Raw genomic sequence first — 21,946 nt, forward strand, 5'->3', positions numbered from 1 at the left:
TCTCTACCCTTAACGATCTCATCCAGACTGTGGGTGTGTTTGCTTGAGATTCACACAGAAGCTCGTTGAGCTTAAGGATTCCACCGGGACATGTTTTCTTTTAATAAGACAAGAAAGATGCCAATTATAGGCCCTTTGGTGCTTTCTGACCCTCCAAGCTATGCCTTAAATTGGTTCGTTTCAAACACATCTCGCTGGGCTGCTCTCTCCCAGCCCGAGAGTTATGAACCCTTCTCTACTCCTTTTCTAAACAATCAGCAGCTTTTTTGGGGGGAAATTGAGGGGATGGTGAATGTAAGTAGAGAAAATTACATAAGCAAGTTGTTTACATACCAGCCTCTTTGGTGCATAAATTCAGCATATACTTACTTAAACTTAATCTTTGCAGGAATAATGAATGATACAACATGCTTAATACACATTTTGTATTCCACGCTCCTATTTAGAGTCCCCGTGAAATCAAAATTGAAGTTGTTTGCCTTTTAGTATGAATATGTTAGCCTTACTGTTATAAGCTAGTGTTCCAAAACATTAACAAAACCGCATTTAGAAGATATAAGCATTCAAAACTTAGTCTCGCCAATATGGATCAATTATTTTGATGACATCACTCTGCACCTCAGCTTCTCATCAGACTTTCTGTCCTAAAATTCTCCTCACAGTATTTAAAAGCAATTTTGTGTATAGTTCATATGGCCTGTCGCTGGTTTAGATTCCGAACTCAAAATGCCCAATTCGCTAATGAATCATTCTGAGACTCAGCTCTTTTCAAAAATGAAAACGTGAAGCGGTTCTGCTCAGACCGATTGGTGTGTCACAATAAAGTAGCCTACCGCGAGTTCTTTGATGTCATTCGCCGATCTGCGTATCGCCGCTTCATGTCGAACACACCTGGTAATGAATAGGTTCGCGATTCATTCTGAACTATTCTGACGACTCACTCACGCACTGACTCGTTTGGAGCGGTATATTAAAAGGAAATCAAAAGGGAACTGCATTAAGAGGATACTTACCTACAATCCATTGAAATCAAACCTGGAAAATCATATTGTCAGCGACAAATAACTTCTTTGTGAAGTTCCACTCCTGCACGTGCAATTTGTCTACTCAGGTAAACACATTTTCCGAGCATTTTCTCTGGTTTAAGCAGTGGGTTTCTTCACACTGATCCTGGAACTGTTTATTTACTTAGGCACTAGGCAGCAGCACTGTGAAAGTTACGGTAGTTTGTCTCTACGTCTTTGGCCTTTTTTTGTTCTACAGCGAACGTAATACGATTGAAGTCGAAAATGTCTCGATATTTTTGGTTGGGTGGGTCTCAAGTAGAGGTCTTCACGGGTCCAAAAATTCTTACCCGAACCGGAAGGGACCCGTAATTTGCTACACCGAACCGACCCGGACCCGACTATTATTTCAAAAGCTGGACCCGGACCCGTGCAGACCCGATACATTTTTTTGTAAGCTGGACCCGAAACTGCCGGGAAGACACAGACCCGACTGGACCCGATTGTCACATTTTCCACCTTAAACTGCTATTACAAGTCAATAAACCTGTTGCGAAAAATTACAACTTTTTGTCTTACCTAATTTAAGGAGCCGTAGCAGCGTAAAGTTAGTAGTCTCTCCATCCTTTCCTTGTAACGTTACGTTACCTGACTGGCTGTGATAAGGACCTTCATTTTTGTTTACATAATTTTTTAACTTAAAGAGTCTTTGTTTTTAAAAAAATTGTTGTTGCGAATTCATAAACTTACATTTTCTTCACTTCTAATACTCAGAGGAAAACACAACGAGTGTTTGTGTTGTCTGTTCTTTAAAATATGTTCCCCTTTTCAGGGAGACTTAATAAGCACCTTTGGTTCAGGATTTATCATCATGATTTAAATTTCAATGTATGGATCTTTGGAGATTTAAATAAGTTCTTGCACACTATAGGTTAGATCAGTATATTGATTTATTAGATCTGCATATTGATCACTTTAAATCAATTGTCATACATCTGGTCACTAGTGAATCTCTCCCCAGTCATTCCAGGCCATTTAAACCAGTTATTTCTGAGTAGTTATTTATATTTGACAGGAAAGATTGCTTCATGTTGTTCTTAAAAGACAGATTAAGAACTATGAAATACTCAGGATTAGTAAGAACATGGAATAAACGCAAACATAGGCCTAATTGCTTTACTTTGTGGATCTTTTTCTTGCTTTAAGCATGCTGACATGAAGCGGAAGTTTCGATAGTATTTTCTTCCTTGTTATATCTGAGTGAAAGGGCTTCTCGAATAAGAAAACATGTAGGCTACGACTGGACTTGATTGGACTTGGATGGTCGTGGTTTGCTATTGCTGTGATGTCATGTGTGTGACAGGTTGATCCCGCCCTCTTTCCAGTAAACGCATCATCAGAGAAGAGAAGAGATGAGCTGAAAGAGGGAAGGAAAGATATTTTGAATAAAGATTATGAGGGTGCTTGAATTTAAAATAAATAATAATGTGCACGGATAAATAATTTATGATAAACACTGCGATATTCAATACAAAATGTGTCCATTTGGATTTCATGGTGACTTTAAGATGGTTTAATCTTACCCCCTGAGTGTGCCCTGAATACTGTCGTACCTGAAAGTCATTCAGTCTGTGAACCTGTCTCTCTCTCTCTACCTTTGGCTGTCTCTCTGTCTGTCTGTCTTTCTGTATCTGATTGCAAGGCATCTGTCCTTTGCTCTGTCTCTCAATGGAAGCAGCTGTCTTTCTGACTCCTCACCTGTGTGCTGCTGTCATGTTCAAAGCCTCACACACATACACACAGGTGAAAAGAGGTGATGAGTTGGTAGCACTGTGAAAAGTGTGCTGGGGTGGATGCTGATGACTGCGGGTCCAGTTGAGAATAGACCTTTCAGTCGGTAAATAGATGGATATTTGGTGCTAATTAAATGATGATTGAAATTTCAGGAGGCTTTGAGGACTGTGAGTCACGTACGCCTCAATTAAGGGCATTGTGATAGCATTTGTGGGTGGAGGGATTCGGGGTCACTGGCAGTGAATGGCACAGGTCACCTCAGTCCAAAATTATTTTATGACATTGAAATTACAAGGAAAATGACAGGAATAAATTTAGCAACTCCTTAAAGAGACAGTTTACCTCTTTTTTAAAAATCTGTGTAAGTGCTGTTGCCTCATTTATAAATACACGTGTGTGATGATCCGTAAGTGTTCAACAGTTTCTGAAAATGTATAAAATGTCTGTCTCTGCGTGAACAAAAATGCTCCTAAATAATTCAGCAAAATCATTTTATATAATTTTAGTTATGTGATTATTTTATTATATTAAGATGTTGTTCAATTTTATATTAAAGGAAATCAAAATTGTCTTGATCTTTTGACATATGCAAGGTCTTTGTACCATTAAAACATCTGCAAGTTTCATAGCTTAAATTATCCTCCTCATTATAAACAAAGCATTTATTTAATCAAGCTCTAAAAATGGCTCGTTCTGATTTGTGGAATATGTGACGTCACATGGGCAAATACATTTGCATATATTACTGCCTTTAGAAGATATAATAGACCCATTTTAATCACTGACAATGTCTACACTGGATACAGTAGATAGACAAGCCTTAAAGGAGCATCCTCTTAAATATATATATATATATATATATATATTCATATTTATACAAGGAACATATTAAAATAATCATACAAAAACTGTCATGACTCCTTTTAAAGTCAGTGATTGACTATTAATCTTTAATAGTGTAAAAAGTGAGACAGAAAGTGTGTACGCAAGCTCTTCAGTTGGCATGCGCATAATCACATTTTCATATAGTTTCTGCCTTTATGAATCCCAAATTGTTAATCACTTTTGACGTAGATAAAATCCATGATATTTAATATCAAATCTGATCATAATATGTGCTCTCTAAAAATGAGGCCCCAGGTATGGAGTGACATGAAGGTGAAAAATATTACAGAATTTTCACTTGTGAACTATTACTTTAATCAGCATTTAATGGACCAAAAACATAGCTAATAGGTCCTTATGGAATGGCACAGAATATTAAACTGCAGTAAACTTGGCAACACTAGCCCGTAGCACTAAACTGTCTGCTGTCTTTAGCCAGCTAGCATATTTCAGCTAGAATTCACTTTCATCTCTGCATCTCCTCTCTCGCCCCCCCCCCCCCTCTCTCTCCCTCTCTCTCTGCTCACTGAAACTCAATTTCATAGAAGTATGAGATATTGATTCCATAGGCAATGTGCTTGTGTCCAAGCTGTTACATTAGCTGTAGCCCTAATCAGGAGCCTGAACGTGCGGGGTTTGGGCATAAATCTCTCCCTTTCGCTCTCTCTCCTTCTCCAATCCCTGGAAAAGACCCTTTCATGGTGATGTATTAAAGCCAAGCAGGTCTGAATATCCTTCAACAGGCCTCCAAACACAAATCAAAGAGCTGGGCAGGAGCAATATGTAAAACCGTTGGCTTTGTGTCCATTGAGGGAAATCCTGCTGTGTTAGAGGGGTAAAAATATAATGCGTCCCTTGTCAGTAAGGCTCAAATTAAATAAAACACTGTTTAGCGGAGCAAAGAGCTGCATATGTCTGACTTAAACACAGTGAATTTGCAATGGGAGGGAAGCGGCTGCGGGTGGTTAATTTTGGGTCTAGAGCCATTTCTCTGGCAAGCGCACCATCATTGTCAGGCTCACCAGAACATTGCAGGTCTTGGCAAAATTCAGAGTCTTAAGAATTGGCTCCATTTTCATTCATGAGCTGAAATTTGAATTGAATTGGCCTCGTGTCCCACAGGATGCTGAATTGGAATGGCAGGAAGAGGAATTCACTAAAATACAATTCAAACCTCAAAGGGTTGTGCGTTTTATTTTTTAAAACCAGCTTTATGTTCAGCTCCTTCTTCAAGATGTTCATGTAAATTAAGAAATTCTTGGAAATTAAGAGGTTTTAAGACATGTCCCATTAAATGAAAGATAATGTATTTGTTAATATGAAATATATTTAATGAATAATTAACAATGGGTTGAATAATTATTGAAACATGTACGACAAATAGTTGTGAAGCAGAGTGATTGGGTTTTTTTTCAATGAAATTGTATTGAAAAATAAATATAGGATAGGCCTACTATTAAAAATTACACTTTTATGAATTTCTCTGAGTTTTGTTACCAATGCAATTCATTTTTTCAGACAAACTCTGACAAGTTTGAACTTAAAAATGTTGAAAAAGTAGACAAACATTTTTAGGCCATTTAGTAAGTTACCATTAGCGTGATTTTTGTCCTGACTGTCTATTTCAGTCAGTATATACAGTATAACTTGTTTTGGTTTATTAAGTAAATATATAACCTTTTCAGTTTGTGCAACAAACTGATACAAACTAAGTAATGTTAATGCTCAGCTTAAAATGCAAAAAGTTTATTGAACTTGAATCCACAAGTTACATTTTTCTTTTTTGAGTTTATAGAACTTAGAGTTTTTGATGTAAGCATAGACCAAATTTAAGTTGATACAGTTTAGTATACTCAAAAAAAAAAAAAAATCATGAAGCTGCTTAAGTTTTATCAACCAGAATTTTATTTTGAATACGGTTTACCTTAAATTCTAATTATGATTCTACATCCTGTCTGCTACCTCAGAGAAAATCAGAGAAGACGATAAAAGACTAATTTCAATTCAGACTAATTTACTTACAACTCTGGAACATGGGGCCAGTGACTAAATTGATTTATTAAGGCGAGACACTACAGGTGAATAGGGTAACATTTTTAGCAGATATCACCATGAAACTTTCCCAGTTGATTACCTACATTGAGATGAGAAAAACATTTATTACAAGTTTTCTGTCATTTAATGTTTAAATATGCAAATTAGGCAATATCTAATTAAATATGTGCTAATTTGCATATATTTTAAAAACAAGTACACTGCCGCTCAAAAGTATGAATTAATGCATTTACAAGTACACTGCCGCTCAAAAGTATGAACTATTTAATGTTTTAAGGGTCTTATGTTCACGAAGGCTGCATTTTTTTGAATATGAAATTCAGAGAAACACAGTAGTGTTGTGAAATATAATTTCAATTTTAAAATAACTGTTTTCTAATTTAATATACATCTTTTTTTATTTTATAATGGTAAATGTCCAATTAGTATAAATGGCCTAAAAATGTTTGTCTACTTTTTCAACATTTTTAAGTTCAAACTTGTCAGAGTTTGTCTGAAAAAATGAATTGCATTGGTAACAAAACTCAGAGAAATTCATAAAAGTGTAATTTTTAATCTGTCAGATTTTTTTTAATCTGACTGAGCTTGACCCCAAACTTTTGAACGCTATGCATTTCCAAAAGTACAATGTTATTTATAAGAATCACTTAAGGAATTGATATTAAGGGAGACATCTCCATAGATATCCATTCACACTGACATTTCAGTCATGACCAGTGATGAGAGCTCGTCTTTTACAGCACATAACTTTCTGCATGCTGATATACTGATGGAATACAGTAGCAAACAGAAAAGCAGGCAGAAACTGCTGTGTCATAAAACCGACTCATATTTCTGATCTTGTTGAGGGAAGATGTGTTTGATTCTCCGTGGCATTACCTTGAGAATGCAGTAGGCCTGGTCTTTCAAAGCAAGATTGCATTTTAGTGATCTATCACTCCAAATACTCTTCCATCTTCTTCTCTTGCCATCTTAGCACAGACTGAAGCGCACAACACTAGCTTTACATTAATTTAGCCTGTGGTTAAAGCACCTCTTACTGAGATTCAGAGTAGGACAGACACTGAAATATTTCCCCAGACAGGAACATTAAGTACTTCCTTGAGCAGAAAGAACTCATATGTTAAAGATGTATAACTGTAGTAATGCATATGAATTGGTGCAGGCTGATTTAGTTTGACCCTCTGGAGATATGGCAATTTCATGCCTAGCAGTCTTACGTCAGGTTACTTATTTCATCTCTGAATGTCAATTGTTTTTTAATCTGCTATGATTGGCAGGTATGGGCTGGGACGATACATCGATTCAATACTATCAAGATATTTGGGTGCCGGTACAAAATGTATTGCGATTTTGTTTCCACTACCTGGAAATAACCTGATTTATTAAATATAGTCTTGTAAACGTGGTTTAATTGCGTTGTCGCTTATGTCACTTATACTCCGGAGTATAAGTCGCATCAGTCAAAAAATGCGTCATGAAGAGGAAAAAAAACACATGTCGCACTGGACTATAAGTCGCATTTATTTAGAAATTTATTTCACAAAATCCAAGACCAAGAACAGACATTTAATCTGCAAAAAGGCAAGTTATTCAACTACACAATAGCACACACACTAGGCTGAATAGGTGTCCGGTATGTAAACGTAACACATTAACAGTTATTCAGCTGCACAATAGCATAAAGAACATATACCTGGGAGGCTAAATTAAAATAAGCCAGCGAGTCCAACAAGCAAAACCGGTAAGCAAGTTCACCAAGCTCCCGCGATCTCATTCCACAACACTGAATCCATTAAATTCTTCCCCTGTGTCGCTTCTGAACTACTCCGCCAACTAGAGCGCCCTCTCGCGGCTGTATACGGTAATGTTTTATCTTGGTTCATCTCAGTCAGTATGAATTAATTGTGATATATACTGTAAGTCGCACCTGACTATAAGTCGGAGGACCAGTCAAACAATGAACTCATAGTCCGGAAAATACGGTAAACGTGCTCAATGTCTGGAAGAGAAAATTAATAAGCAAATGTAAAATAGCACTGCATAGTATTCAAATAAAATGTAGACAAATCCTTATTAAAGTTAGAGCAGGGAGTGATTTTATTTGTCTGTCCTTTGTTGTTTGATTAAGATTAAAACAAAGAGTTGCATGAATCCAATATACTGTTACACATGCATTTTATTTATTAACAGTAACAGATTATGTTTGCTAGGATACTCGCGGAAACCTACTTTTTTTTTACGTAATTTTGTGTGTATATGTCCGTTCAAGTGCAAGAAGACGTGAAAGAGAGCTCAACACGGCTTTCTGGGCGCAAACTTCGTATGTGTCCATACAAAAAAAAATGCTCACACTATTGAATTGAGTTTTCTTTCATGTCTTCTTGCGTTTGAATATTTAAATTGGCAAGGCTTAAAAACACATGGAAAGGATGCAGCCCGATCGGCCTCAGACTGCTGAAATAAAAGATGTAACTTTCCTCCGCCTCGTCTATAAGCAAGGACTAAAATAAAACAATTTAATATGAATTAATATCGATTCTGGAATTTAAAAAACAAAAGCGTGATAGGTTATTAGTTTTTTTTTCCACAGCCCCACTGGCAGGTATAGAACATTCTGTGTGGAGACTCTCTCTTCTTACGAGTGGATGAGTCAAAATGTCTGGGGGAATGTGACTTTGCCACACAGCGTTGTGTCATTAGTGTGACCTGTCATGGTTTTTTGCAGTTGGCTCATTAAAAGTCTCTGTCGCTTTCTCCAATGCCGGATCAGCTGGAACTTAATCAGTGAATCTTTATGCAGGTTTTTTTTCTTTTCTTCTTTTTGTCTTCAAACACACTACTGAATAATTAGCACTTGGGTTCTTAGAATGGGGAATGCTCATAAGTCTTTTCAAGTGTTTAGACATAACACTTTTTAGACAAAGTGTAAGAGAAAATTACAGTTAGAGTCTGGTCGCATGCAGTTTTGAGGGTTGGGGTGATAATGGGCTAGATTTAGGAATGGAAGAAGGTTCTTTACAGTATATGCAAATGTTCAGTGGCAACACTTGGATATCCTGAAAAAAGGTCTAATAATCAGAATTTGTATACTGAAACTTACTCTGAAGCTGCTGTTGCTTTTTTTTCTATGTGAAAATAGCTGGCTTATCTGACTGTTTTGTAATTACAATATTGATCAGAGTCCACAAGAAGGAGGATAGTCTCTTGACACTAATGCTGCTTTTCTGGAGAGAAGGAAAATGAGAGAGAGAATGGCAAGTGTGTATTAGGTGTAGATGGGACACATAAAGTCTTTTTAGCAAAACTCCTGAAGGTTAATGGAAAATTATTATCTGATTAATTTCATTTAATTAGCCACAATTTTATAAGCAGAATAGCCTGGGTTTTCCCAGACTGCCTTTGCGCAGCGCGATTTTATTCTCGCTGAAAGGCAGTCTGGAAACCATGGACCTGATTTTCGCCTCGTTTAGGGAACCAATCACAGAACGGGGAGGGAGCAGCAAGACGGTGACGACATCTTTGCGACACAACTAAGCAGTTTGTTTATATCTATGGAGTCAACATGGCAGCAGACGCGAAGCTACCTTTTGATGCAGCCTTAGATATTGTTCTAAGTAGTTTAGATCGCAATTTTATTTAGAAAAAAGAGCAGCGTTTGGCGTTAAACCATTTCTCTACATACGTCATCTGGTATAATGGAAACGATTGGCTATGAGCGTACAGGCGCATTTGATAGACATTCTTAGCACCCAATAAACGGCGCCGGCGCATTCGTAAACCACGCCTCAAATACGAGAAAATGAACATGTGGTTCCCAGACCCAAGTCTCAACGAGAATTGGGTCTGGCGTTAGCCAGGCTATAAGCAGAATGTGTATTATCGACTAAATGAGTGTCTGATGGCTGGTAAAAATAAAGCTTATGCAAATGGATAAAAAGAGAGTATATAATAAAAATAATAAAAAATAAAAAAATATGTATATATATTACTGTACAAATGTTTGCTTAAAACAAAACAAAAAAAAACATTTTTAAATAAATAAATATGTTTTAAAAAATCAAATACTAAGTAATGTAAGTTGCAGAAACATTCTTTATCTGCTATTCATTAAACAGGGTTTGAGTCATTTGTTTACATCATAGAAAAGTGAGAGAATAAATCAATAAACTAATTTCAAAGTTTCAAGAAAGTTCATAACTTGGAAGACTTGCAAGCAGCCGAAACAATGGCCATTTCTGTTAATTGGTTCTCTATATTTCAAGCAACCACAGTTAGGACTGACACATGCTTTAAAGACTTATGCCAACTAATGTCAACTACTAAGGGAGTAATTGTTGAGCTGGTTGAGTCTGAAAGTTTGAGTTACTTTATTTCACATCTGTATCTTATACTTGCTGTTTGTGGCTTTTCTTTTTTTCTTTTGCTTTGTCTTTATAAAGATGAAAGGATCAATCAGACTGTCAAACAACTGTTAGTACTTTGGTTGTAACAAACTATTAGCATAGTCTTTCAGGATTATAACTGAATTTATCATTGTGCTGTTTGAAAAAACGATAAAGCAAAAACATTTTACAACATATTACTTTTTTTAGGTTTGAAATGCTTATTTACATGATGTGTAAATGTGTACAAAACTGAATATGAGAAATGTGTGCTATTCTGAGGTTTCATTTAATTAATTCATTTATTCCCTGCATTTTTCTTGTTTGTATTTTGTTATGTATTCCACACACACACACACATCCCCCCCCCCCCCCCCCCCCCTTTAGTCTCTGCAAAGTATGTATTGTAGTTTATGAAAGTACATTTCATTTCATTTAAGACCAAAAGGTTGGGCAACTCTGGAAAATACAACAGAAGAAGCTCCATTTTTGATGCCACTAGTATTGTTTGATTTCGAGTTCAGTAAAGACACACTACTCTAGGGAAGAAACTGTTCTTATTTCTGATTCTTTTTTGGTTTTATTGTCCTGGATCACTGTTTGGAGAGTAGTGCTTTGAAGAGTTGATGAGCAGGACGTGTGGAATCAATGACAAAGTATATTTCTATGTCTTTCTAGACCTCGACCCACAGAGTCCCTGAGGGAGCAGCAGAGAGATCGCTGAACACGACAAATGAAGCCCTGTGGCGGATTGAATTTATTCAAAAGCTGTAGGAAGTACAACATCTGGCGACTCTTAAAAAAAAAAAAAAAACGTCCCTTTCACATCAAATCCTGTCACTGATGTTAAAGGAAGTCAGCAAGTAAGTACACGTCATTTCTTGTCATCTCAAGTCACTTCTTGTCCTGTCTGTGGACTCGTTGTTACTCACACCAATAATGCCAATCACACCAAAGTGCCATCTGCAGACTTGCAATGAGTCGTGGGATATGAAAACACCAGTGTAGAAAGATTTGAGGAAGAAAAGGTCTGTAGCACTCTAGTACTATGGGTCAGTGTGTCTGATGTGTCAGTGTGTTTGATTTCACGGCCTATTTGCCCTGTTATCAAATTGCACGAGGTCCAGTAGGGAGTCAATTATGGTTTGAGTTGGTTAGCACAAGTCGCTCAAATGTTTTCATGACCTCAAGAGTCTAGGAGAGTTTGTAGTCACATCAAGTGGGTATATTTTGGACTCTTTTTGGTGGCTGAAACCAGCTGGAAAAGAAGCCGAGAACTTTTGAATTGTCAGTGAAAACTGTTTTGAGCTGGTCAGCACAGAGCTTTAGGGAGGAATGGAGGGACATTGTCTGCACTGGTTGTGTTTTTGGTTATCTGTCCCTTAAGAGAACTCTCTCATTGATCATTAGTGAGGATTGGGATGTGGTAGGACTGTTCTAATCGTAGGAGGATACTCGTTTTTTATTGATGTGGGCGGTATAAGGTTTGAGGAGGCTGGTCTGACTTTCCATTCTGTCCTTGTTAGGGCGATTGGATGGTAAAGGTTGTATGTCAATTGGAGAGAAATCTCATCTTTTTGCAGTTGGAACAATCCTGCAGGCATTTCCATATGAGGATGGGTCATTGGCTGAAAACTTCATCCAGCTTGTTGCAGAGTAACCCTACTTTGGCAGCTCTGACTTCACTCACTAGTTTGTACTTGGCTGCCTTGTAGAGGTTTTTATGCCCACTTCTCTAGGCCTCCTTTTTTTGCCAGCAAAGCTGTTCCATTGTAAATCAAGGCTTGTTGTGTACAGCATTGGAAAAAGCCAATCAGCTACAGAACATTGTTTAGAGCTGTCTCACGCAGACAGGTCTCGATAAAACAAAGGGCAATTGAAAAGTCCCTATGTATGTTTGAAAGGCATAAGAGCACTAGTGATCCCACTTTATTACCCCTACTACTTTATCTGAAGACCAGCAATAATAGCTGCGGCAATAGTTCAAAATACCTATAAATCTCATTGTAAGGGAAATCCATCAATCTGTTGGTACCATGTTCCTGGTTTTACAAAAGATCTTTTTTGAAAAGTTATTAGAAGTTTATCTATCTGTCCCGCCATACATTTTTCCTTAATTGAGAAGCTGTTTCACAATAGGGAAGAAAACACTTCCCTTGTATGCCAACTTTAAAAGTACAACTTTGTATCTTACCTTAACTTGAACCATATTAGTACTTTAGAATAGTAATATGTACAGTTAAGGCACTACTGTGCAACTTTTAGGGGTAAATAATGTTCCTTTTGAGGGTCCTGTGTTCCCAATGACAAGCTGTTGTACCCCTTTTTCAATCCGTCAATTTCTCTATTAGTCTCTCTATCTGAGTATCTGTCTTTCTATCGAGGCCTATTTAAACTTTCCAACCTAAAGGCTTTTAAAACGTATTCAACCTTTCAAACAAGGCTTTATGAAAGCAACATTCAAAATTTGTCTCAACAAACTTTTCTTTTTTTGTTAACAGAGTTTTAACCTGAGCAAAGAAACACAGCATGCTACTCATTTCACATGCAAAAGGGATGTTTCTTAAAGGCACAGCAGCTAAACATTTACTGTTTAATTCTAAGTGCTAGAGAGAGGGCTAAAACGTCATGAAAAAAACCCCTCTAAAATATGACCTTTTTAGGCACAAATAACTGCACTAAAATTATAAGTGGAACTCAGGGAAAATGTTACAAAATTACAAAATGTGCAATATGACCCCTTAAAGCTGCAGTTTGTAACTTTAAATAGAAAGAATACATTTCTGAGAGAAACATGCGTGTTAAAAACATTTTGGTGGTAGTGTCTGGGCGGAAACACCTCAAAGAGCAAGCAGCCAGAAATGTGTTTGTACTTTATTCTCTCTTCCCTCTCCATTGTATTCTATCATTTTTCTTCTCTATCAATAATCGCTGTTTTGACCTTTTCAGTCCATCACTTGTCTATAACCTTATTAGCAACCTTCGTGGACCTTTATTTGAGAGAATGTGCTAAAAAGGGGGGAACTAATCAGATCTCGGAGCTGACAGTGGCCCGGCAGCAATCAAGCGTAATGGAACAAGCCTGTGAATCAATAGCACTAGCAGTGATCGTGGACTGACAAAGGTTGTTTAGTAGTAGGTTCGTGCTAATTGAAATCAATGGGTAATCTGATGACAGTTCTTCGCCTTGATCCCATGGAGGATTCAGATTATAGGTGAAGAATATTGAAATGTGTGCGCAAACTGATGGCTGTATCTCTTTTTTGCTGATTCACAATTTAGAAAGCTAATCAGTTCGATGGGAGTTAAATAACTTGGATCAATAGGAGTGGTCATTTGGATTTAATGGTGATTTCTGTACATCCATGAAGGTTTGTCAATATACTGTTAAACACCTTATCTGACAACATGACTCTTCACTAGTGAGGATTTTAGTGAGAGGGCACATGTCTGTGACTAAGTGAGTTAGGTTCTTCAATCTGAAGGCTGATTTAGTTTTTCTCCCCATCAATTTCACATTACTCTTTTTGCATGATTCCTCTGAGTCATCATAACCAATGAAGTATTCACAATTGATGTATATTCTGACTATCACATAGTGGTTTTTAACAATGGCGATTAGGCTATTCTTTGGAATCTATTAATAAGTGGTGCTCATAAGGCAATCAATAGTATTTTTTTATTCTCATATTTAGGGACTGAGTCATATTCAGTGGCTGTGTTTACACTGCACGTCTTTTAATGCAGAGATCTGATATTTTGGCCATATCTGATTTAGTTTTTTGTCCTGGCTGTTTACATTCACTTTAGACATGAGTGGTATCCGATGTCTGTGTTTAACCCCCGCCCAAAATGATTATGTTGGTGAACGCTTTACTATGAAATTGCGTATTTACACTTACTTTGCCCATTGGCGTCTGGTTGGGCCAGACGAAATTACGGAAGATGCTGGTTTGTCAACATTGGCAATAGTGTAGAGGTAAGGTGTGTGGCAGAAAGTTGCCGAACTCGCTCTACTCACTTTTCCCATCACATATCAAATTGTGCATTATTTTCAATAAAAATTAAGAAAATATTCGAAAAGTGTCAAAGTTTAAAAATGAAAAATATTCGTGTGGTTAATAAGCGTTTAGGGGTAGGTGTAGGGAGGGCTTTATTGTCCCAAAAAGACGGCATCCATTTTATTAAATTATTGCATACCGTTTATGTCCAACAACACTGGAGGCAAATAGTATCTGCCACTATTTATAAGTAGCCTATAAATAGCAGCTAACTACTATTTACACTTATTGCAAAGAAAATACTAGTATTTTTACATCGTGTAAAAAAAATCTTTGGCTATTTTTACATAGTGTTAGCAGCTATCGCTAAGAATATATGCTGTTTACACTTATTGTTTTGAAATGACGTGAGGCGAGGGTAAGTAGGCTAAATGATGATAGAATTAAACATTTTGGATGATTCAAATAATACGGTGCTGCACACGTCACATTGATGATATGTCCTATTTGCTGTTGTCCCTCCCAATGTCAGTTTCATAAAAAGTTTAAAAACAGGAATAAAATGACAAGGCAAGGTCAATAAGCGACATATTAAAGATTCCGTTAAAGCAGATTCCCTCTCAGCGCTCCGAGTGCAGTTCTCTAAGCTCCGAGTCTCCACTGGGAGACGTCTCTGAAGTGTCTACAGTCAAGGGGGCTATTAGTGAGATTATGTGGAGTGCAGTGTTTGATTTAATTAATCTGTTGGGAGAAATACCCGTGAAGATTTACTTACATCTGTTTTCCTAACGTTACTTCGACGATTCCCCACGCATACCTAATTAAACGCATAAACATTAATGCAGACGTGGTCGCCAGTATCCCGCTGATAAGATGAATACTGCAATGAGATGTCTTTGATCTATGTTTTGTTTCGTTATGGGCCGCACATATTAACGAAGCCTGTGTGTTTCTCAGCCTTGGTGGTGGACGATCAAGTTAAAAAGGCAGCTGTCAGTGATTCGGTGAGTTTTGCGAAAGTGACATTTGGCCCGACAGAAAGGTCCTTGAAATGCAAAGTGGGGTGATTAGAAAAGAGAAACCAGTATTCTTTATCAAAGCGCAAGCTGGTCCTGCCATTTGGCTCATTTGAAATCCGGGCATCGCCGCCGTATTTGTCCAGTGCTTTGATACATGCGTCTGCACACTTTCTTATCCCTCGGCTTAAGTCTTCAATTGCCATGGACAAGGACACTGTGACAATTTAAGGCCGGATCTCTATCCTCACGCCTTGCGTATTCATCCTGACCTATTCCAGCACATCTGCAGGCTTTGAGTTCCAGACTCAATTAATCAAGCTGTTAGATTTGATTGAATGGGTCCAATGAAAATTGTGATTTTATGGAATGGGTAAAAAAAAAAAAAAAAAAAACCTTACAACTAAACAGTTTGAGGAACATTGGATAATATAGCCTATAGCTATTATGAGAGTAAATGTACTGCATCGAGTAAATGTATGTTTGAGATCTCTATATTAATCCAGTTGATTTCTACCCACTAAATAGAAATTTCATAATATATTAATAACAATTTAAGAACAAAACGTTAAAGGAGTGGAAATGGCTAATAAGCCAGTGTATGCTCCTCTGCTGCAACCTACTGGTTACAGTGGTTATTTATTTATTGGAACTAACTAACACCATGTCCTAACTACACACGATGCCGCGACACGCGATAAAAGGTATCTTTTCCATGTTAAACAGAGTTTTATCCTAACCAGCCGCGTCAGCGAAACGTGACGATTCTATTTTAGAAACGGTTTCTATTTTTCTCTGACGTCACGCTGGAACAACAAACACAAAGTGTGGCAATGATAATCTCAGGTACTGTTTATGTGCTTTATTTAATGTTAAAGGCGTGTCATGTGACTTTGAATATCATTTAGTGCTCCCAGCTTTGTAGCTGTAAAAGCAACAATGGATAATTTACCTCAGATCTTGAAATTAAACAAATGGAAACAAGAATGTTCAAACTGTGAAGAAACAAGTGTATTATTTGACAAAGATTGTTTTAGTAACTCAGTAGCCTATGTATTTGAATAATGTTTAAATGGTGTAATATTTGTGAATTTGATTATGTAGCTACTTATCCATTTTCTTGCGATTGCCGTCAAGATTAATCTCTGGGCTGTGCACTTGCCGCGAGAGCCCGCCCACACGCTGTTCTGATTGGCTGTGGGTTTTGATTGATTTTTACGCATCCTGCAGTCGCGTCGCGTCTAGTGTGGACAGACAAATTATTTGTCGCTGGATCTTATCGCATCGCGTCTGGTTAGGACACGGTGTAAAAGTGTTTGTTTGCTACATCTTAGTTTTCCTACATCTTGCAATGTTTAGTTTTACAAATGGGGACAATATTTGATAGATGAACAAATAATGTATTTGGTCATCACATTAAAAATAACTTTTAAACTGGAAAAATATTTAGAGCTTTGAAGCGCTGGAAAAAGTGTGAAGCACTTGAAAGTCTTTTAAAGTGCTTGAATTTCACTCTCAAATGTTTGTACGAACCTTGATATAAATAATATAAAAATATTTGACTTTCTGCCACAATACCATGGTTACAGTTTGCGTTACATTATGATAAACAACCATAAATGTCCACATTTAATAATAATTGCTATGAACAATAAATTTGCCAAGTAATAGTTCATCGCTGGGATGTTGTTGATGCATATCAAAAAGTAATGTTTTGAATGTTATTATTGAATGTACAGTCACAGGTGTGCGAGTGCATTTGTCTGTTTTGAGCGCGGCTTAAGATATATAATCAGAATTGAGAACAATGTGGTTTATTACATAGAATAGTCCTTTGAAGGTTCTTTGAGAGCTATAGCTTACATCTCTCAATAATATCCCAAGTATCCTTGGAAAGTTATTTGCTGTGTAAATGATAGTGTACCGTAGTCACAGAGGGCACATCTCCACTGAGAATAGAACAGCTGGAGTCTGCTGCCTCGCTGAGTCTGTCTGCCTGACTTCCATTTTGAGGGTCACATGAATCTTGCTCTGGGTTATGCTGAAATTAATGCAGAGCGAAGCTTTGGACTTTATGTAGGTTGTGTGACCTTGAGTATGATCATATGTTTTATATTTCAAGAAACATTATTCTTATGTTCCCTGTGCTGGTTTACTTAGATTTTGGAATTGTCTTTTTAAAGACACAAATTGAAACCCAGCAAAAAGAAAAACATTGAATGAAATAACCCATTGTAGCTCTGTATTTAGACATATTTTTTTAAAGAAGCTGGATATTTGACAAGAAAAAGTTTTGAGGCACAAGTTATTGCACTGATGAATAATGTACAAAATTACAATGACAACGTGAATTTTAACTTTTTCACTCCCTCTTATTTATCTTTTAAGTTATCTTTTGGACCTTTCCAACGTCATGACGTAATGCGTGGCGCATCTCAGAGATCTACAAGACGGACATTTGTGGTTAAAAAGTGTATAATATATATATATATAAAAAAATTATTTTATTTTTTTTAGGAAATGACTGATCATTTTCGCTAGATAAGACCCTTATTTCTCTTCTGGGATCGTGTCGAGACTTTGAAGCTGCATTGAGACGGACATTTGAAACTTCTTTTGAACATCGGGATAGATGGTTGCCATTGAAGTCCATTCTGTGTAGAAAAATCCTGTAATGTTTTCCTCAAAAAACTTAATTTATTTTCGACTGAAGAAAGAAAGACATGGATATCTTGGATGACATCGGGGTGAGTAAATTATCAGCAACACTTTTTTTGAAAGTGAACTAATCCTTTAAGCTGATGATTCTTTTTGTATCAATATAAAACATGACTTTGTTGCACTGTAGCCTATTCCACTTCATACGAATATGATGTCATGTGATTTATTCTATTTTTGATCAGTTTACCACTTTTACTTCAATAGAGACTGTTGAGTAAAACAGTTGTGTTTAGGGATGCACCAAAAGTTAGGTCGGAAAACGAATGACTTGTGTTCCTAAATGGAATGCAATTCATTTTCAAATATTTTGTATGGTGGAGAAAATGCTGTATTACTTTTACTACAAATAAATCTTTCAGATTATGCTATGTTAGCCACTTGACAAAATAGCATTGTCTCAGAGGCATGGTACAAACATTACTCGAATCAAGAAAACGAGATTCAAACAATAAGACTAACCATGTTGAACTTTATATCAGTGATTATAACACAGAAGTGTTTGATATTAGAGATTTTCGTTTTTGTGATTTTTCTATCGCATCTTTCTAAGACTCCATTTTGTTCCAGTCTGAAGCCGGATGAACCTGCAGATGGCCACAGAACCGAACTGTCAGTGTGAAAACTTTCACATTGTTGAGTGATGTCAGGCAGAGATAAGTAGTGTGAGATCTGCAACGTCGTGATGTGCCGACTCGTGTTTCAGCAGCTCAGGCTCCATTACGTTGTTATCCGTTGGGGCAGAGCGGAGAGGCATGCTACAAGTCGGCCCTTTTGCCAAAGAAAATGACACACAGCCATCCCTCATAAAGTGTTTTTCCACATTGTTTTCCTCTCTCACCTCCATTTCAGAGAGTATTACAATTACCAAACCCCCATCAGCAACCCAAAATGATTCAGACAGCGGGGGAAAACCAGAGCCAGGCAGGCTTGATTCTAGCTTGGAAAACAGCAGGCCTTAAATTGGGTGGCAGTGACACTGCCCTTGGGGTAAAAATCTGTCGCGCACAGCCTTTCCCTGACGCTGCTTTCCTGGCAGTCTCTGGACACAATGGCCGGCCCTCGTTGAGAACATTAGATGGTTCTGCTGAACCTCAGCCGGCTATATGGTTTCATTAGATCCATGCGTGAAAAGGTTAGTCTGCAATACATGCATGCAGCTAGACAAACATTTGATTTTGCTTGCATAAATCATGCGATGCAAGTATGAGACTGTGTTTGTATCTGAGTGCTGTGGTTACAAGCATCATATAGCAGATTTTAAAAGCATAATAAACTATGCATGCCTCCCTGTGGCATTGGATTAGGCATGTTTATATTTGCAATAGCCAGTAAACAAATCTGATGATGAACCTAGCATCTAATATACAATGGACATGATCTCTCTCTCTCTCTCTTTTTAATCCCACAAATTTAGTTTCAAAATAAAATTTTGAACCTGACTTTACGTCATAATTTTATGCAATGGGTATTGTGTTCTTTTAGTTCACAACAGCAACACATTCTTGGTGTATTTATTTTTATAAACCAGTCTCCCTGCTTTTTTTCCTTGTGCATTTTTCATCTGTACTATAAACTGAATTTCTAAGTTTGTTGTAAACTGAGTTTACAGCGAAACAAGCTCGCAAAGAGATTACAAGCACTGCGCCTTCCTCCCTTTTGTGTAAACAGAAATTCTACAAAAGAGTCTCAGTTCCTCCTGGCATTGCTTAGACTAGTCCATTCTGTTTCAATTCACATCTCCTATTCATCACCGGATAGATAAGGCCAGGCAGATAGGGCCTGTTCACATTATCAATGCTGACAAACTGTGTTTATACTGGTGTGCAATGCAATGCATTTATAATCTGTGTGATGTTTAGCTTATTTCTGAGACATACAGTATATGTTAATTGTATTTAATGCATCTGTATGAAACCACCTTGTGGACTAAGTTGCTGGATTGCCTCAAAAAATTGGCTGTTCTTGGAAAGAAGAAGTTTTAGATTATTTATTGTACACGACGTGGAGTATGGCTGGAATATACGGACGGAATTAGCATTTCAAAGCAACATAAGGCCAGTAATGTGGAATTATCTAACAATGAGACACATCTGTTTCAAAATGGAGACCATTTCAACTGAAGTGGAATAGCACCCTCGGGCTATTTTATATGTGTTTGCACGTGTACATGAGTCGGTCGTGAGTGTATGCGTGCGAAGTGCACTGTCTGCTCGCTGCAAAACTTCAAAATGAACTCGGGAAGCTGATGCAATTATTAATTTATCTCTGAGATTTATATCACAGACAGTTACGTGTAAGATGGGTATTTTTGTCTGTTTTGCTTGTGGAATTGGGAATGCCTTGTGTTCTGGCATGAGGAAACTGGTTTTGATCTGTCTACACACACACACAAAAAAATTCAAGCATTTGAACATTTCACATTTCTGTCAGGCTTTTATGTGTAAATCATTTAAGAGGAGATCTATAATACTGGGAGAAAGCTATCCCATAGCATTCCCGTCCATCTCATTGACAGTTGCTCGGCTGGAGCAGGACACCTGGAAGTACGTATAATAATGTGTGTATGTGACATTTTAATCTCTATTGACCCTTCGCAGGGAGCTTGATTGACAGGTGATCTGACCAATCATACTTCGCCATCCACCATTTTGTCCGACAAAGCTGTTAGGAGAGTTAGTAGATTAACATGGGAAGATTTGAACGTGAAAAACGGAGTGTACTGACGCCTTTCCGCTGTAAAAACATAATTCCTTCTTATGTTCATTCATGTTTATTTGATACTATAAATGAACTAGAAGGAAGAGATGATCGGTTCACGAGCAGCTTTAACTGATGCTCTACAGCGATCTGTCACGACACATTAAAGAGCCACAAAACAGTATTTATTGTTTACATTGAAAGGTGAGACTTTGTTTAATATGTTTATTATCAAAGGTAACCCAAAAGTAACCTGCTCTGTCCTGTCTGCCAGCGTGTTGTCAGTCTCCTCTCTGCTCCACGATGTATTTTTCACTGCGTGAGAACATGGTGTGGCGTCAGAGAGGGCAGTAGCTTGTCGGACATAGCGACAGTAACTAAGGGGGGTGGGTCTTTGCGAACGGTCAATTGTTACATATTAAAGATTTGCATAACAGCTTCTCTCATGTCAACTGGTATGGTATTCTCTCATGTCAACCGTATAAGATTACAAGCTGTAGTCCTCTCTTACGCAATATTAAAAAGGAAGAGAAAAATACCTAAACATAAATATGACAATTTTTGAGAAAATGTTAGCAATTTCTTATACACTTAACATATACATTCTTTCCTGAGGGTAAATTCCATTGGTTTTTGTAGTTGATTTAATTTGGGAGTAATTTTAGCCCACAGAACTATACAGTAGCAATATAACCTGGGGCTGGACACAGATGCTAGTTAACATGGATTTACTTCAGACGAGATGGTTGGTTATCCTGTGGCTGTGGTCACTGGTTCATGCACATGGTTTCCGGCTGTCACATGGCACACGTCAGTTTTACACTTCTAGGCATGATGCAAGCAGCCGTCTTCTGTGTCTAGAGCTGTTTTCAGATGTTTTTGAGGAGCAGTCTCCATTGTTGGCAGTTGATTCAGTACTTTGACAGAATCTCACTTGTCAGTTCAACCTCTGTTGCTGAGATGAGGATTGCTGGTGTAGGGCTGCGCGATATAGGCTATAGTTTTAGCATTAGCGCAGGTTGTGCGATTGTAGTTTAACTGTACAGATGATTCTCACACAGGATTTTTGGATTGCAAACACCTTTAACACCTGATTGCAAACTTTACCCATCATATTGCGAAAGTTTATCATTTGCACGTGTTTTAGGTCCTCAGTTTAAACATTCAAGCGATTTTAAACCATTCGAGTGCAAGATGATGCAAAAGACGGGCACTTATTCTCTCTCTTCTGTGTCTATTTGTGCTTGAATGGGCACATGCGTGCAAAATTATGTCAAAATGCCCATCTCAATAAGTATCCTCATAAACAAAGTTGCTTATGGCTTACATGAACATAAACAATTAAGAAAGAAAAAGGATGAGAATCATTACATTTGATCCATGCATTA

General features: G+C 37.4%; 1 protein-coding gene and 1 long non-coding RNA gene across 2 annotated transcripts in view; one reads left to right on the forward strand and one right to left on the reverse strand.

The window, feature by feature from the left end:
• sorcs1 (sortilin-related VPS10 domain containing receptor 1) overlaps positions 1-943 on the reverse strand; it is a 224,627-nt gene extending 223,684 nt beyond the window's left edge. The window contains exon 1 of the mRNA XM_079615287.1: positions 834-943. The gene's annotated coding sequence lies outside the window, so the exon portion shown is untranslated. The remainder of the gene's footprint in view (positions 1-833) is intronic.
• Positions 871-21,946, forward strand: part of LOC307000054 — a 37,930-nt gene continuing 16,854 nt past the window's right edge. Inside the window, exons 1-2 of the long non-coding RNA XR_013797967.1 lie at positions 871-1,111; positions 10,802-10,986. This is a non-coding gene — a long non-coding RNA (uncharacterized lncRNA). The remainder of the gene's footprint in view (positions 1,112-10,801; positions 10,987-21,946) is intronic.

This window comes from Phoxinus phoxinus (assembly GCF_949152265.1).
Source record: "Phoxinus phoxinus genome assembly, chromosome: 6".
In the NCBI taxonomy this organism is placed as follows: domain Eukaryota; kingdom Metazoa; phylum Chordata; class Actinopteri; order Cypriniformes; family Leuciscidae; genus Phoxinus; species Phoxinus phoxinus.